The sequence below is a fragment of the Nicotiana tabacum genome, chromosome 11 (genome assembly GCF_000715075.1).
Source record: "Nicotiana tabacum cultivar K326 chromosome 11, ASM71507v2, whole genome shotgun sequence".
Classification (NCBI taxonomy): Eukaryota; Viridiplantae; Streptophyta; class Magnoliopsida; order Solanales; family Solanaceae; genus Nicotiana; species Nicotiana tabacum.
Window position 1 is genome coordinate 42,352,516 of NC_134090.1, and position 17,257 is coordinate 42,369,772.

The window sequence follows — 17,257 nt, forward strand, 5'->3', positions numbered from 1 at the left end:
CAAGTTGGAGTGAATATAAGATTCTCTATGATTTTTTGCCAAAGTTGGGATTTGACCTTTGTCCATCTCAGAATACGAGGTATTTTATTGCTGGGGAGACGGACGACAATTTGTTTATCAATCATAGAATAACACTCGTATATCCAAACTTGAAGCGCAAGAGGCAGTCCACCAAGTCTATAGTAATGCACATTTGTACTAAGCACATGCCGTACCAAAAGAAGCAATGCCTTGTAAACATCTATTCCCCAATTGGTAATAGTTGAACTGTCCACTGTCTACTATATGAAACCTGTAGATGTCAACTGCAATATTGTCTCTCAGTGGAAAACAAGAACTCTATAAAGTACAAGATCGCAAGCTTGAATGCATGTTCATCACATTTTCAGGACTTGGTCAAGAAGCAATTTCGAAGAAGCTTCTTCTCTATTTTGTCCTTGTTTGGGAAGTAACTGTCCATTAAGTTTGGTCTTACCTGTGGATCAAACCCAAGATCTCCCTCCAATGCAACACATTTTAGAACAGTAACTATACCAAATTCACACAAACCAAAATTCAATCTCTGACTGTTGATCTCTACAGAGAAAATGTCAGCATAGTAGTCATTCAACTCCCTTCTCTTCAATACATTAATCACTTTATGTTGTGTACATATATTAGGGGGCAAATCGAGGAAGTATCCAAAAAATGACTCCCTAAAGAAATTTAATTGTTCACTTGACAAATTTTCCTTTGTGTGTTCTAGTACTTCAAGATCTGTATATGATTGCCAATGAGTCACACCAAATTTCGCACCCTCCTTGACAAAGAACTTTTATCTCTGAATTAGCAAACAAAAAAGTTTTTTTTAATCGATAGTATTATTTTCTAAAATTGCGTAAACATATGAAATTTATGAAACTAATTCATTTGTAATACATCAAACATACAAAAAACATACAATACTGATAATAAAAAAATTGTGAAGTTAATTTTTTCGGAGGACTCATACAATCAGTATACAAACAATATACGAGAATAAACAAATTATCTCATATAAACATATAAAATACAATACAAAACATATAATCTAATGTACAAATAATATATAAATAAATAATTATCAAACGAACAATAGCACTATGCTACAAAGGCGGATATATTCAAAAAATAGCGTACATACAAAAAATATACAGAAAAATACAAAAAAGAAATATAATTTTTGGAAAACTCAAACAATCAGTACACAAAAAACATACAAAAAAGAAACAAATTACCTAAAAAACCCACATAAAACATAAAGGAAATACTTTTAAAGTTGTACAGTACCTTGTGATCAGATTCATCTTTACGAGAGCCGTAATCCGGATCAACCTTATTGTTCTTTTTTGTTTTAGTATCGTGATTAACTTTACTCCTCTTTCTTGCTTTTAATACTACTTCTTCCTCTTCAAAATCATCATCTCTAATTGCCTTACCATTCCTCTTAGAAACCGAACCTTCATCAATCACTACAGGTATTGCATGCCTAGAATTTGATTTTTTCTTCTTGTGAAAATACACCTAAGTCAAAACTAGGTGTTTCACCCACAACTTTTTCCCAATGTTTCCGGGATGATCTTCGAACTGTTGTGTTAGCTGTTAGTGTATCAATAGCAGATTTTCCAGAATATTTTCTCACAGATTCATGCAAAATTGTCTTACCCATTGTTAGTTTTGAAATGGTGGAATAAAAAAGAATATTAAAGAGACATTTTTAAAATGGATAAAAAATTAATAAGAACAAAATACAGAGAAATTAGAAAATAGACATTGTTAATGTAGAGTGAAGCTTGCCCACAACTTGATTGAAGAGCAAATCTTCGAATTTCTTCTGTATTGTATAAATAAGAAAGAGATTTTGGACGATTAAACAGAGAAATCGTATATCAACAGCTTAGGAAGAGGAAAGATAATCTGCAATTTTGGGGGGATAACAGTGCAAGAAGAGCGAGTAAGCGAGATTTTTGGGTTAGAAAGATTATGGGTATCAATGGGTTTCTTACTGTGGGTAAGTACAAAGAGAGGTGATGATTTTGGGCTTCAGTGGGTTTCTTACGGTGATGATTTTGGGTAAGTACAAAGAGAGGTGATGATTTTGGGTAGTACAAAGACATATATGTTTTACTTGGAAAAAGGAAGAGTATCTTAAATGTAGGTGATTATGTGTAATTGATACCCAATATTTAAGGTATGTTTTATTTTCTCCTTTTTATGGTTTTGTATAAAACTAGTAAATATAGGTATGTAGAGTAATTAATAAGGAACCTAAATAAAGATAGTAAATAGATTTTTATTATAGTATAACTAGGTAAAAATCCCTTAAAATTCCTTACAGGGGAAAAGCCCAGAACTGCCAAGACCCTTTTTTTCGGAAGACTATGCAACTCTTGTGATGGGGAGATTTATTTCTTCGTGGCGGTCAAGTCATGTAAATTCATCTGTTTGTGTTATGATGTCATGAAAAAAAAAGTTGGAGATATTTTGTAATTCAAGGGCTTTCAAAAAAGAGTTTGATCAACGGGATTTACTATTATGGTGAAAGCCTCTTCCCAGGGGGAAAACATTTGCAATAGTTAAACTGCACGACTTGCAATACTTGTTATTACATTTTGGCAATTGTGCTCTTTACACTTTTCTCAGTTAAGGAACATTCTTCTTTTTTTAATTTTGTCGCCCCATCACAAGAATTATATGCTGGTTTGTTTCTGTATGATGTTTCCATATATCTGAAATATTTGGCATGCAGTCTGTCAATCTCGTTTTCTGTTAGTAGTAGGTTCTTTTATGATTAACTATTGTTTTCTTTCATGGTTGATTACCTTACTTGTTATTTGTGACTTGAATTATTTCCTTGTATTTTTAGGAAACCCATAGTCCGTATAGGTTTAGGAAAACCCATTGTCCTAATAGATTTGGGAAAGGAAAACCTATAGTTCTTGTCAAATTGGGAAACCTTTCTCATATATGTTTGGGATCTTTTGGGATCTATATATAGGGGTTGTATTTGGGGATTCTATAGATTGTATTGTGTTTTTCTTCTCATTCATAGTGGAAAACTCTCTCTTCTTTTGCCACGAGGATTAGGCTTAGCCGAACCTCGTTAAATCCTTGTGTTGATTTTTCTTCTCTATTTGCTTTGTGTGAGATTGTGTGCTAGTTAACCCACGATATTCCGCAACAATTGGTATCAGAGCAAGGTTCGGGTTTCTACACATAATTTAGGGTTAAGATGTCTTCATCATCTTCAAGAAAGTACGAAGTAGAGAAATTTGACGGAGGTTCTAGTTTCAGTCTATGGAAGATTAGGATGAAATCGTCCCTGATGTTACAAGGTTTATGGAAAGCAATTGATGAGGATTTTCCTGAAAATATGAAAGAGACAAAAAAGGAAGACCTGAAGGAGAGGGTTTTGAGTGCGATCTTGATGAGCTTACAGATAGCGTTCTTCGGGAAATTGCTGAAGAAACTTCTGCAGCAACGGCATGGAAGAAGTTGGAAGATCTGTATTCTAAGAAATCGTTGACAAACCGCCTCTACCTGAAAAAGAGATTATACAATCTCCGTATGAATGAAGGTACACTTGTTAAAACTCACCTTGATGAGTTTAACTCAATTATAATGGACCTGAAGAATGTGGATATCAAAATTGAGAGTGAGGATCAGGCCTTCATTGTGTTATGTTCTTTACCACAATTTTATGATACTTTTGCTGATACATTGCTATATGGGAAAGATAGCATTTCACTAGAAGATGTTAGTAGTGCACTAAAATCTAAAGAGTTGAAAAAGAGCTTTCCAGACTACAGAATTGAGGGCGAGGGTCTTGTGATTAGAGGAAGAACACAACAAAAGGACTTTAATAGGAAAAAGTCAACCGCAAGATCAAAGTCTAGAGCAAGGAAGCAAAACTGTTATGAGTGCGGGGAGCAAGGTCACTACAAGAGAGATTGTCCTAAGCTGAAGGAGAAAAGAGGGAAGCAGAAAATAGATAATTCGGCAAATATTGTTGACACTGGCAATAATTCTGATGATAGTGATTATGTAGGGGAAGCTTGTGCTGTGAGTTTTAGTCATGGGCAAAATTCTTGGGTTCTTGATTCTGGTGCTACTTTCCACATGTGTCCACACAAGAATTGGTTTGCAACTTACAAACAAATGAGTGGGACTGTCTATATGGGAGATGATAATCCATTACCAGTAGAGGGGGTTGGTAATATTAAATTGAGAATGTTCGACGGAACTATCAGAAACATTAAGTGTTGGCATGTTCCTCGGATAAAGAGAAATTTGACTTCTCTTTCGACTTTGGATGATCAAGGGTATAAATTTCACTTCGAGAATGGAATACTTAAAGTGTGTAAAGGCTCCATGGTACTTATGAAGGGTAAACTACATTCTAAATTGTATCATCTTTAGGCCAGTGTAGTTGAAGGGGAAGCTACTGTAGCTTCTGGGAAAAGTGATCTAAATCAGTCTCAGTTGTGGCACTTGCGACTTGGCCATATGAGTGATAATGGATTGTCTTTGTTGAGTAAGCAGAATTTGCTGAATGGTTACAAAAATCAAGTTTTGAATTTTTGTGAGCATTGTGTGTTTGGTAACAGACAAGGGTAAAGTTCATCAAGAAGTCCGAGCACAAGACCAACGACAAGTTAGATTATATACACTCTGACTTGTGAGGTCCAAATAGAATTCCCTCCAAGAGTGGTGCCAGGTATTTTATGACTTTGATTGATGATTACTCATGGATGGTGTGGGTGTATTTTCTGAAAACAAAAGATGAGGCATTTTCGACATTTGTTAAATGGAAGACGATGGTTGAGAGGCAGATGGAAAGAAAAGTTAAGCGTCTTCGAACTGACAATGGGTTGGAATTTTGCAATTCTGAGTTCGATAATTTCTGCAGCAAGGAGGGCATAGTGAGTGAGACACCGCACTTGTGTCGGAACACCACAACAAAAATGGTGTTGCAGAACGTATGAATAGAACGCTTTGTGATAGGGCACGAAGCATGCTTTCACACTCATGTGTTAGCAAAGATTTTTGGGCTGAAGCAATCAATACAGCTTGTTATTTGGTCAATAGATCTTCATCCATAGCTATTGAGTTCAAAACTCTTTTTGAGGTATGGTCCGATTCGCCTGCTGATTATTCAAATTTAAGGATATTTGGTTGTCCTGCTTATGCTCATGTGAGGGATGGAAAACTTGAGCCGAGGGCAAAGAAGTGAATATTTCTAGGGTATGCAACTGGAGTGAAAGGTTATAAGTGTGGTGCACAGATCAAAAGACTCCAGGGCTAATTATCAGTAGGGATGTAACATTTAATGAATTTGTCTCACTGGACAGTCAGGGAGAAGGCAATAGCAGAAACAAATCGTGGTGTCAGTGACCACATAGAGCTAGAAATTGAATCTCCACTAACTCAGCCCAATAGTTCTAAAGTAGAGGAAGTAGAGGAGGTGCAAAATATTGATCAAGACGATAATGTTGATGCACCTGCGCAACAACAACCATATAGCATTGCAACAGGCAGAGAAAAGAGAGTGATCAACCGACCGCAAAGGTTTGCAAACGTAGTTGATGGGAATCTTCTTGGATATACGAATCCAGTGGAATTTGCTTTGGCAGTTGCAGAGACCGTTGATGCGTTTGAGTGTTATAGCTATCTAGAAGCTATTCCAAGTATAGAACCAAATCAACAGATTAGTGCTATGAGTAAAGAGATTGAGTCTCTTAACAAGTTTAGGTGTTTCCTAGACTTGGTTGATGCGTGCGAAAATGGATAGAGCCCTTGCAAGGGCTGATGGCAAGGTAGAGAGACGTTGTTCCTATTGATGAAGAGAATTCAAGCCAAGGGGAAGGTTTGTTATTTGTGGCTTGAATTATTTCCTTGTATTTTTAGGAAACCCATAGTCCCTATAGGTTTAGGAAAACTCATTGTCCTAATAGATTTGGGAAAGGAAAACCTATAGTCCTTGTCAAATTGGGAAACCTTTCTCATATATGTTTGGGACCTTTTGGGATCTATATATAGGGGTTGTAGTTGGAGATTCTATAGATTGTATTGTGCTTTTCTTCTCATTCATAGTGGAAAACTCTCTCTTCTTTTGCCCCGAGGAATAGGCTTAGCCGAACCTCGTTAAATCCTTGTATTGATTTTTCTTCTCTATTTGCTTTATGTGAGATTGTGTGCTAGTTAACCCATGATATTCCGCAATATTACTGTCTTGGTGTTTCTATTCTACTTTTATATGGCTTTTTGGTATTGTCCCTTCTTGTCTATATTTTCATTAATGCGGTGCTTATGCTTTCCTGAGTCGATGGTCTATTGGAAACAACCACTCTATCCTCACAAGGTAGGGGTAAGGTCTGCGTACGCACTACTCTCCCCAGACCCCACGGTGTGGGATAATACTGGGCATGTTGTTGTTGTTATATGATTCTCTCATGAAATTAATGTATTGTGTATATTACTCGAAGTCTCCTTTAGTCATGCCGTAATTAGCTAGAGATATCTACTTCTCTTATTTGTAAATAGCATTGGGTTGTGCTACCTGAACACTGAACAAAGCTGAACCGTTGATTGTTAATTAAATTCATGGGTCTTCCTTCACGCAGCAAGTAAAATTTGTGTAGAATCAAGATATAGAGCTGAACCGTGAAAGAGAGAGATAATTGCATTCATAGAATTAAGTGTATTGAAAATAAAGAACAAAATAAACATACATACACACACATATTTCAGGTATTCATTCATATTCTGACGCCAAAGATGTAGTGAACAGGAATCATTATATATTCATGTTCAGTACTAAATCTTATAGGCAGCTATCTCCAAACTAATCCCTCAAACTCTAGTAGCTTCAATTGGATTTGGAGACAAAATGTTCCAAACAAGATCAAATTTATAATAGGAGGAGTTATCAGAAATTACAGTGGATGCATGCTCGGTTTTTATGGCACAGACAAACCACATCCAATCCATACTGAGCTCATTGCACTTTATCATGGACTCAAAGCTGCCACGCTACAAGATTATATCCTCTCAAGATTGAAACATACGCGACAAAGATATTACGCCATCGTTTGGCCATAGATTCCTAAATTTGTTTTGAAAAATCAGATTTGGGTGAAGTTGGTTTGAAGATGAAAATGTGTTTGGACATAAGTTTTCGAAACATGTTTCACTTTTTTTTTTAAAAAAACATGAAATATGACTTATACGCACAAGTTCTAAAAATTATCACAATTACTCAACAGTACATTCATCAATAACATTCATTATCATTATCACAAACCATAGTCCTGAACATAATTAAATTTGGTACAAAATTATCATTTTTATAATGAACTACATAATACATTATCAGATGACCGAGAAGACGAAGCAGCATTGTTACAAAATAATAAATGGTGAGCTCTTTTATAAAGTACAAAAGTTTGGGGCAATTTTTAAAATTTTTAAAAAATGTAATAGTAAAATTTTGGGCCACTGGTTTTGGGATTTGGGAATTTGCCAAAATATGGATAAAATTTATGAACAAATATGTATTTGTCAAAAAGAATTTGGTAAAATTTATGACCAAACGGGTCCTACAAGTCGTATTATCACTACTACTTGTAATGACTTTATTTAGTTTTTAATATTAGGCTTTATTGAAACCAAAAAAAAAAACTTATTTAACCATAGGTGTTTAATCGGAAATCATTAAAAAATAAACTCGTATATTCAAAGTATTTCCTTCTTTTTTTAACTCAAACAAAGACTTTTATTTAGGGGCGTGCATACTTTGGGCAAATCCGAAATCCAAACCGAAATCCGTTTTTTTTTGGATTTTTGGTTTGGATTTTCGAATTACGGATTTAATTATTAAAATTTTTGGATTTTGGATTGAAAATTGGATTTGGTGCTTCGGATTTTTTAGATATCCGTAAATCCGAAATTTTTATACTTTATATTTAGTTCATTATCCATATGCTAATAGTTATGGGATCCATTAGATATTATCTCATATATTCAATATTAATTAATAAGTTACTGTCAGAATATTTTCTATTTGGACATGATTTTACTATTGCTACTTCTTATCGGCCGTATTAATGTCTCTGTTGTATTTTTTTAAAAATAATAATTTCATTACTTGAATACTTTATTTGGATAATTGCGGCAAGAATGAGGAATTTTTAGGCAATTTAACTTGAATACTTCATTTGGATATTCATTTTTTGTAAAAGTAGAAACATCTCAACTAGGGGTGGGTAGATTTGGCCATGGTTTGGGCAAACCCGAAATACGAATTTTTTGGATTTTTGGTTTGGATTTTCGGATTATGAATTGGATTTAAGATTTAATTTTTAAAATTTTTGGGTTTATTTGGATTGGATTTGGATTGTCATTTCTTCGATCCAAAAACCTAAAATTCAGAATATCTAAACCAATTAATCTGAAACTGAACTTAAAAGATCCAATTCAATCCAAACTTATTTGGATTGGATTTGAATTGTCATTTCTTCGGTCTGAAAACCGAAATTCTCAAATTCAATATCCAATTCAAATTGCCTGAACGTCCACCCCTACTTTTATTTGACTGTATCAGCAACTAACAAGTTTACAATAAAACTAGGAGAAGTTTTCAAAGCAAATTAATTACTTATTGATTCCGAAAGTTCAATAGGAAAATTAGACATGACTAATTTAGTTTTCCCCGAAAGTTCAATAGGAAAATTAATTTTATCCTTTTCTGATTTTTCCTTTTCAGATAGTTTCACGTCAAGTCGTAATAGCTCTAGTCCACCTTTCATAGGAAAGCGAACAAAACAGGAAAAAAGCAGTTTTAGAAGAAAACGAAAATTTAATAGGCAAAAAACAAAATAGGCAAAAGAGTTGCGCTACTCTTTTATATTTTCATCAGTAGAGTTTGCCCTACTTGCTTTACCGTATTTTTTTCAATTTCCAGCACGGAGGAGAAGATGAAGCCTGGCACAAGAAAATCATCAATTCCCCAAGATATAATATTTCAAGTATTTTGGTGGCTTCCTGTCAAGTCTCTAATGCGTTTCAGGTGCGTTTCCAGATTTTGTAATTTCCTTGTATCAGAATCAGTTTTCGTGGATATACATCACTGTCGCTCTATGATTCGTACTGGTGGAACCAAATTCGATGTGTGCCGAAATTACCGATATGCACATTTATACACTATAGAGCAAAAGGAAGAAGGAAAAGCCTCCCATCTTCATATTGAATATAGTGGTATCGAATATCGATCTCTTCCGCGACCGTATAATGTGCGTTAATGGTTTGTTTTGCTGCTTCACGAGATTTACGGAGCCTGTTGCAATTTGTAATCCTAGTACAAGAGTAGCAAGATCTCTTCCGTCTGTTGAAATAAATTACCGTGCTAAGTATTTCTATTCATTAGGTTTTGATCCAGAAGATAAGACGTATAAAGTATTGATGATACTTAATAATGATGAATTAAGAAGAATGTCCACAAGAACCTGGGTTTTTACATTACGCATAGACAAATCATGCATGGAGAGAGATTAAAAGTGTCGCTAGTTATCTTTGGATTGATAATGGAATACACATTAATGGAGTATCTATATGTTGAATGCCGTCAGAACAGAGATATTCATAGTAGCATTTGATGTTAAAACCGAAAATTTAAGAATTATCACGTTGTGGGATAACTTATATCATTCACAGGTTGAATATTATTATAAACTAACAGAAATAAAAGGCAAATTAGCAATCCTTGATTGCGAGAAGAAATTGTATTATGGAGAAAAAGTGAATCTGTGGATTTTAGGGAAGACCGGAAAAGAAGAATGGGAGAAGCATATCATTAAAATACGTTTACAATGGAAAGGTCTAGAATCTGAACTGTCAAAATCATTTATTTTCGAAAAAATTCGCAGTTGTTGTGATGGGGAGATCTTCTCTTATGATGGGAAGAATATTTTATTTCCCATGGCGATCAAGTCAGGTAAAGTCATCTGTTTGTGTTATGATGTAACGAAAAAGAAGTGGCGACATTTTGAAATCCAAGGGCTTCCAACAAATAGTTTGATCCGTGGCATTATTAGTTGGGATGAAAGCCTCTTCCCAGTGGAAAAAAATTGCACTACTACTTGTCACCAAGAATAAACTGTGCGGATTTTTTTTTTTTTTTTTTTTTATACTTTTCTCAGTTGAAAACATACCATTTATCTTGTAAAGTTTCATGAACTTATGGAGTAATTTATATTCTTCTCTCATGTAATGTGTTGTATTATTATATAAATATTCGAATCCTTTTCCATCCCTTAGCTAGATATCTACTTGAGACTCTGATCTTCTTTTGTGATAATATTAGGCTATATATTTCCTGAACAAAGTAATTGATGATTCAATTCATGGATCTTCCAACTACAAGTTACTGTACAGAAAATTGAAGAACACAATTGTTGGGTTTTGTTCAGCTTGAAAAAAATTGTTGAAGAAGATAAAATGTGTATGTTAGTTTTTGAAGGACTTGCGGTTGAATCTGATAATTGTAAATTATTGGGAGTAATATTTAAACGTTGGATATCAAATTCAAAGTTATTTGGAGTTGATTTGCACCTGTTGAAGCAAAACCTGTTGGTAAAATTTTTGCACAGTACATTATGGTGATCTATCAGGATATGTGACAAAATTCTGGTGTTCTGTCAGGATTTAGCCACAAATCCTTTGTCACAAGGCAAGTTTTGCCGATTAACTTGAAACCCGACAAGATTTGTGGACAAATTCTGGCGATCCATCCTGTGATTCTTCGGACAAGCCATGTTTTGCCCTTTGATTTAAAATCCTGGTGATTCATTGAGATTTCACTACCTAATGCTGGCCGTGGATTTATTTTGCAACTTTCCTTAACGTGGTCAAAGATTAAACGGTGGTCCTCAAAATCCTAATAGTGCAAATTACCCATAAAATATATAGACGATAGAGAACTGTACCAAAAAGAACATATACACATTTTAATTTAACTGAAACTTGAAGACCCATTTAATTTGCATTATTGAGGTATTGATATTCTGAAGCCAAAAAATGTAACAGAACTCATTATTAAGAAATTTCTTTTCTTTCTCTAAATTATGAGAAGTCAATATCAACAAATCTTTAGATAAGCTATTCCGACATCTCGTACACAATTCTGAATATTCGAAGAAAATTAGTTCAAGGTTCCTACAAGAAGAAGAATTGTATCTCAGCTATATGGAGTTTATGATTGAAGGAACTAGAATATTTATCAAAAAGAAAAAAATACTTTTGACCAAACAAATTCTTTTGGTTAAAAAGAAGCTTGGCCAAACAAGCTATAAGCGTGAGCGCTATTGTTAATTAAAAGGGCATGATGTACTTATTTTACGTTTGTTTTAGCTTTTCTCATGGTATTTATATAAGAAATATTGACGGATTTTTGCTTGTTTTTTTCTTTTTTTGCTAAGAAGGCTTTATATTAAAAAACATAACTAGTGCAGTACAAGGCTGGAACTGAACTAGAGTTACAGTACCTATTACATCATTAGCTAAGAGCGGTAAAGCAAAAGAAAGTGGATTGTCAAAAAGGAGAACATCAGTAGTTTGAAAATTCTTGATTTTCTTCCCATGCTTGGCTAGTGCATCTGCCACAGTATTGCCTTCCGTAAATGTGTGTTGTAGCTGAATCACTTGGAGATTCTGGAGCATCGACCTGCATTCAAAAATGGTATGTGAGTGTTTTAGTGGAGTGGTAGATAGGATGTGAATGAGTACCTGAGAGCCCGTTTCCACTTGTAAGGGTCGTAAATTGAGATCATGTGCTAGTTGTAGTCCATGGTATAAGACAAGTAGTTCAGCTTGAATAATATCTGTGTGGCTCAGTGGTTTAGTGAAACCATACACCCAAGCACCAGAGGCATTACGAAAAACTCCAGCCCCCCCCCCCCCCCATGTGGTTATGTTTATTAAAAGCCCTATCAATATTTAACTTATAGAAGCCTTGGGGTGGGGGTTGCCATTTTATTGGACTAATAGTATTTACCTTTTGTTTTGGATTCACTAAAGTAGTTAGGTAATAATATTGGGCTGCCTGGTTGTATACATTAAGGGGATTAACGTTTGTAGTTGAGTGATTGAAGATATTATTATTACGATTGGTCCAAATATGCCAAAAAGTAATGGGAACTAGAATATAGGATGGAATTGTATTGGTAGGAGTGGTGGTTTGAAGGCACATTTGTTTGATCCAATTGAGAGTGATTTGTGGAGCCAGATGGAGATTTAGATAATGTCATATGTCGTATACTGTGGTGCAGTTGAAAAATATATGAAGAATATCTTCAGGCACTTGTCGGCATACTAGACAGGTGGGATCATTAGTAAAATTTCGATTAAAAAGAAATGTAAGGTTTGGTAATTTGTGTTGTAGCATGAGCCATAGAAAATGTTTAATTTTGTTGGTAGTATGTATTTTTCATATCCAAGTTAGGGTTTTGAGGATGTTCCTTAGGTGGAGTAAGAGTTATGAAAGCATAAGCAGTGGAAGTGGAGAAATCCCCGGTGGATGTTGGGTTCAAGTTATAGGGTTTTGAGGGGTGCCAAAAGTATTGGTCATGGCTGTTGGGTTCAGTGAAATATGATGAATGAGTGAGAGTAGATGGTGTGGCAGTTCAAAGGATAATGTTTGGGGATTCCACAAGCCATTTTGAATAATTGAGCTTAGTGAAAGGTTTTCCTCATTGTGATTAAGTGGACCATGTATGAGATGGCGTTAAGTTTGGTGCGTAGGTAACCAATAGTCAAGACCATATTTCAATTTGGTTACCAGCGACGATATTCCATCTTAGTCCTTGTTTGAAGTAAGGGCAAGTTTTGACTATGCTTTTCCAAATGTAGGAAACAGAGTTTATTTTAGGGTGAGGGAAATGAGGGTGAGGTTGATTGAGATAAGATTGCTATTTATAATGTAGAGTAGTTGTCGAAGGAGTGTTAGCATTTTGGTAATAACGCAAAAGGAGGGCCATTATTAAAGAGAGGTTTTTGGGATACAGTTTTTGGATTCCTAACACCCCCATAAGATTTTGGTGTAGTAATTTTGTCCCAATTAAGAAGGTGAATCTATCATTTAGCAGGAGAAGAGCCCCTGAGAAAGTTTCTTTGAATGCGATCTAAATCTTTTATTGTCTTAATGGGGAGAATATTTATTTGCATAGCATACGTAGGGATAATATTTAGAACTGATTTGATGAGGGTGGTTCTGCCAACAAATGTGAGGAAATTTTGTTTCCATCCTGTTAGTTTCCTAGTTAACCGATCTATTAAATATTGATAATCAGTGGAAGTTGGTGTTGTGTTGGTTATAGGCAGGCCTAGATATTTTCCAAAGTTAGTGGTGAGTTGGATATTTAGTAGTGTTGAAATTTTATTTTGAGTGTAGGTAGGAACATTATTAGAAAAAAGAATTTTTGATTTTGCGAAGTCAATACGTTGTCCTGAATGAAGGTGTAATTGGTTGAAAATGTTGTTGATTGTGTGTACATTTTTCAGTAGCTTTGGCAAATAATACAAGGTCGCCTGCAAAGAGTAGATGTGAAAGGGGTGCTGATTTTTGTGATAGTTTAACAGGTGACCATTGTAATAAATCAACAACGTGGTCAATCAGACGGGAGAGTGATTCCATGCAAATGATAAAAAGATAGAGGCTTAATGGATCTTGATATTAGGCTATATAGATGATATTTACACCTTAATATTATCATGCTTTATTGTTGTTTTATAGGCAAATTGCCAACAAAATACTCTAAATGGTGTTCTTTTGTTTCGCAGGGAATATTCTAAGTGAGGAAGCACCACGGAGTATTTTGGAGGCAATAATGTGAAGAAAACGCTCACTCAAGAAGTACCCGAGCACAAAGAAGCAAGAAAATGGACTGAGCAAATTCCACCGTGACCGTGGTGGAACCGCGACGGATCAAGCGTTAAGGCAGAATGCTCAGCGTTCACCGCGGTCTTTCCGCGACCGCAGTGCACTGTTCACTCGCCAGGAATTTGGGGACCAAAGTGTAAATTTGGGAAAACTTGTTCCAAACACTTATAAGCTATAGAAACTCGGCCAAGATTGTGTTAAGCTTGTTTTTAGACTACTTTGGAGGCAAGAACAAGTGTGACAAGAGTAACAAAACATTAGAATTCTTCTGTCTTCTTTTGATTATTTCAATTACCCATTATGAATAATTTCATAGTTTTATCGTGTTTTGTCATGAGTAGTTAATTTCCTAGTCTAGGGTTTTGATGGAACCTATTGAAGGATGAACTTCTTGTTATGTTAATATAGTTTGCCCAGTTTAATCTCTATTTGTTCTACTATGTGCTTGTTGTAGTTAATTGACAGGATCCTCAATTAGCTGTGCCTATTTAGTGTATATAACTCGGGAGAGTGCATATTTAGGTAATTGTTTAACAACACCACTCCCAAAGTATATGAAAGATCAATAACTGAGGATTTAAAGGCGAGATTAGGGATAACGAAGCCTTGGGTGCAATCTAAAGTGAGCTGTAATAAACAAAGCTAGCTAGCGTAGCTCGGGAGAGTGCGTCTAGTAAATTATCATGATTAATCGGGAGAGATTTACGGTAATAATAGTGCTCATGATTGATAGAGACAATTATTGGATGAATCTATGTGAAACATAACCGGAAGGGATTCCATCAATAGGGGAAATCATAACCTTAGATCCTTCTCTTAATTGTTTATAACTTAATTATAGTTAGTTTTCAGATGCTTATTTACATTTGTTCTTAGTTAGTAGAAATACCTCCAATTGTTATTTACAACGTTTGGGAAGTTGATTCCGTGGAATTTAGTAAGTCTAACGAAAGTAATTGATAGGCTAATTCCTTGTGGGTTCGACTCTGGGCTAAATACTCAGATTATATTTGCAACGTCCGCGTGTCCTTTTAATAAGGCATAGTTGGGCGTGATCAAATTATGGTGTCATTGCCGGGTAATTAACGGTGTTATCAATTATAATTGAAAGAAGTACAAAAATTCTTAGTGTAGTCAGTTTCTCTATATCCAATCTTTACATTGAAATTTTAACGTTTGTTGACTTGGTTGTACAGGTGCATGCCTAGAAACTCATTGAGAACTGGTGAAGTATTTGAAGCATTATCAGATCCCGAGAGAGTTTTCAAGGCCTTGAATCGGGCCAACGAGAAAAACAAACAACTGAACAATTCGAAATAGACATGGGAGATCACGAAGAAGACCTAGTTGTACCAATAGCGCCAGTGGCACCTCTTGTGCCAGAGGCTGCTCTCTATTACTGGGCATAACCCACAACTAAAAATTTGGCCACAACGATTGTAGTCCCGCAGATACAGGCTGAATCATTCCAAATCACGAATAACATGTTGCACTTGTTGCAAAACAAGGGACTATTTTTGGGGTCACAAGTCGAAGATCCTCAACGACACTTCAAGAATTTCCTATCAATCTATAAAACCCAAAGGCAGCCCAACGTAACTCCGGAAGCAATCAAACTGTTATTGTTTCCATTCTCAGTGACAGGAGCTGCCCAGACCTGGCTAAACTCACTCCCCATAAATTCCATAACAACTTGGGAGGAGTTAGTCAAGCAATTCCATAACAAGTTCCACCCACCCAACAAGACTGCTTAACAAATTGATGAAATTTTGAGTTTTAAACAGAGACCAATGGAGACACTGCATGAAACATGGGAACGTTTCAAAGGGATACTGGTTATATGTCCGCACCATGGTATTCCAAATCTGATATTGGGGCAGCGCTTTTACATGGGATTGTTAGATATCATGAAGAACATTGTTGATGCTTCAACTGGTGGAGCATTTTTTAGCAAAACATGGAGAGAAGGCCAGAGTTTGCTTGACAAGATGGCGCAGAATTCAGGATGGACAACCGGGAATGCACTTATCACTCTAGTGGTTCACTCAGTGCCCTTAGATCCATCCAACTCTATGGCTGAAAATATGACCACCTTATTGACACAGATGAGTATACTCACCAAAAAGGTGGAAGAGTCAGGGCAGAAGCAGCAGGTACACATCGTAGATACTACCAATGGGGGCTTGTGCACATCTTGCATTAGTCAGCCAATTGGTAACCAGTGGAATGCAGAACATGATCATCATCACTACCCTGAAGACATGAACTATGTGTCTAATTATGGAGGCCAGAGACAGGGTGGTCAGAATTGGGGCCAGCAAAATCAGCCGTACAGGCCAGTCCAGCCATAGTTCAACAATGGGAACATGGGAGGTATGAGACCTCCTAACAATATGGCACTTTACCCAAAGCCACAGGGATATAACAATCAGAATCAGCAGCAGGGGTATCACCCTCCTCAGTAGCAGCATGGTGGACGGCAGGAAGATGGGCTTGCTAGACTTGAGGCAATGATGCAGCATGTTGTTGGGTCTAATGCAAAAATTAGTGAGAGAGTAGATGCACATGATTAAGCTATCAAGAATATTGAAGTGCAGATGGGCCAAATTTTGATGGCTCTAAACAATCGTCCTCATGGGACATTACTTGCAGACACTCAAATAAACCCCAAAGATCAAGGTCCGAAGCAGCTAATGGCAGTGAGTCTATGGAATGGCAGATATTTAGACGTAGAGCAAGAAAGGGCTCGATAGAGTAGACAAGTTGAGACTCTCATACCAGTGCCTATTGTGCTAGATGAGTCAACGAAACTGACAGAGGGGACAGTCCAGCCTGCTCAGGAAGAACACAACATTCAAATTGAGACTGAGAAAGAAGCTGAGACAACCCAGGGACAAGTAGTTGAGGTGGTAGCTGATAAAGAGCAATCCCAAATCATTGGGAAGAAAAGACCTCCTGCACCATTCCCTCATAGGCTGGCTAAGCACTAAAAAGAGGAGCAGTACAAGAAATTCTTGGAGATGCTGAAACAAATCCAGGTAAATATTCCATTGATAGATGCTTTGAAAGAGATGATGGGGTATGCAAAAATAATGAAGGACTTAATGTCCCGAAAATTCGATTTCCAAGACTTGGCTACGGTGACTCTTACTCAGTGTAGTGGTGACTAGACCAATTGCGGAGAAGCTATCTGACCCAGGGAGCTTTACAATTCCCTGCACTATTGGTAATTTTGCTTTTGCTAAGGCACTTTGTGATTTAGGGGCCAGCATTAATCTTATGCCCCTGGCGATTTATAAGAGGCTG

At 36.1% G+C, this 17,257-nt stretch overlaps 1 non-coding gene across 1 annotated transcript; it reads right to left on the bottom strand.

Annotated features, from left to right (window-relative positions):
* Positions 1-15,702: 15,702 nt before the first annotated feature.
* On the bottom strand, positions 15,703-15,809 carry LOC142166641 (small nucleolar RNA R71). Its single transcript, XR_012697044.1, has one exon. It is a non-coding gene; the product is annotated as a small nucleolar RNA R71 (small nucleolar RNA).
* Positions 15,810-17,257: the final 1,448 nt, after the last annotated feature.